The following is a 1890-nucleotide window of genomic DNA, read 5'->3' as shown; positions in this document are numbered from 1 at the left end:
TAATATGTGTAACATATGTAAGCACGAAAGTATCGTGACGATACCATAGGAACCTTAGACCCGACCCCCCAATACCCTCTCGAGTTACGAACAATTTTATTATTAATTTATGAACGACCGCTAACTAAGTTGTTGATTATACATACATATTTATTCTTCTTTTTAACTGAAAATTATATAAAAGTTGATAAAAATGTAAATATGTTTAAATAAAATTAAGTAATGGAAACCTTTCAGGTTTTGTTCAACATCATATTGCTAAAACATTTGCAGTTAAACTACATAGTAACTTTGACCAGATGTCTTACAGTGATTCTTTCTCAAGTACATTTTTATTTTCAGGGTTTTAGCGCAGCCGCAATCGTGTACAATGTGTTCGCCCACAACTACGTGTCCAAACCTGCCTGCTACGGCGAGACCTGGTCGGCCACGACGCCTCGATGGGGATTCTACTGGTGCCACTCATACGGCAACGTCGAAACCTATATTGGTGCGGCACTTGGAATTGCCGCGGCACAAATTGGACTCACCATCACGTTTATGGTGGCCTGCCTGATTTTCAGGAATAATGTAATTTTTGGACGCACATATTTATTTACAGAAACTTTGATTAGAATACTTTTCTGTATTTAGTTTTTTGATATTTCTTCCCATGATTTTTTTGCTTTTGGCTCTAACGTTTCTCAAAATCGTCAAAATTTACATACATATTTTTAATCATTTCTGGAATTTATTTTAAAATTAAAATACACAAATTTTTATCCTTTCGTTACACAGAAATTTTTGAAAATTGTTAAACCGTGTCATTCAATTGAGGAAATCGGTATTTATTTATGAGAAATCCGAATTATCAAAAAATCCGGATATCTTAAATTCAAAATATCCAGATTTGAATTCCCTAATCAATTGCGATCAAACATTTTTAATGAAACGAAATAATTACATACCTAAGAAAACAATGCAGTTTTTGTAGCCAGCAGAGAGAAATATATTTACGAATATTTTTTTCAAAATTATTTCCAGATGGTGAAGCGACACCAGGCTTACACTTGTTACATCATTTTCCTGATAATCGTCTCATTCGGACTGGTTGCGGTGGTCGTATTTCCAGCCCTGGATTTTTCGTCCGATTGGATATTTGGGGGGGCATACACTGAAATAAGGTGGGGGTGGGGAGCCTCTATTGCTTCCGTGGGGGCAAATATGGTCACCATTGCGACACTCGTTTACCACAGAAGAAGCGAAAAATAGTGGGCAAACTAATTTGTTTAAAGGATGAAAGCATTATTTATGAAAACTAGCGCATAAGCCCGTCTCCGTCGGACGTTTAGGACAATGAGTTATAGACATAGGTGCGCATCTTTCAATAGCTTTCGCCTCCAGCGACCGCCTACGACTAAAGTATTCGTTTCCAGCTTCCAGTACTTCCGCTTCCGACCAAAATTGGCCGCTTCCGGAAGTCGAAAGCTGCGCGCAACTATGGTCATACAGTCTTACATTAGGATCAGCTGGCTGAATGGTTTTGGAGATTTTGTCGGAGTAGGATTTGCAACGTTTTTGCATATCGGGATCCAACCGACTGTATAATTAACAAAGGTTAGTCTTATGAAAAAATGTACGACTCTATAACTCGTTGCCCAAAATCGTCAAAATAAGCACATTTTTAAATCATTTCTCCACTCTGAGAATTTGTTTAAATGCTCAATTAGTAGGGCAGGTTTTTGCCAATTTTTTCAATCACACGCCCAGGGTTCGGAAAAACCCGGGGTTTTACTCTGAAACCAACTACCCCGGGGTTTTACTGGGTTTTGGGGTTTTACTGGGTTTTACTGGGTTTTACTCAATGTTTGGGGTGAAGCAATAAAACTTACAATGTTACGTCAATTTGTT

Source organism: Folsomia candida, unplaced genomic scaffold, assembly GCF_002217175.1.
Source record: "Folsomia candida strain VU population unplaced genomic scaffold, ASM221717v1 Fcan01_Sc010, whole genome shotgun sequence".
Lineage (NCBI taxonomy): Eukaryota > Metazoa > Arthropoda > Collembola > Entomobryomorpha > Isotomidae > Folsomia > Folsomia candida.
Note: the sequence above shows the minus strand (reverse complement) of the source record.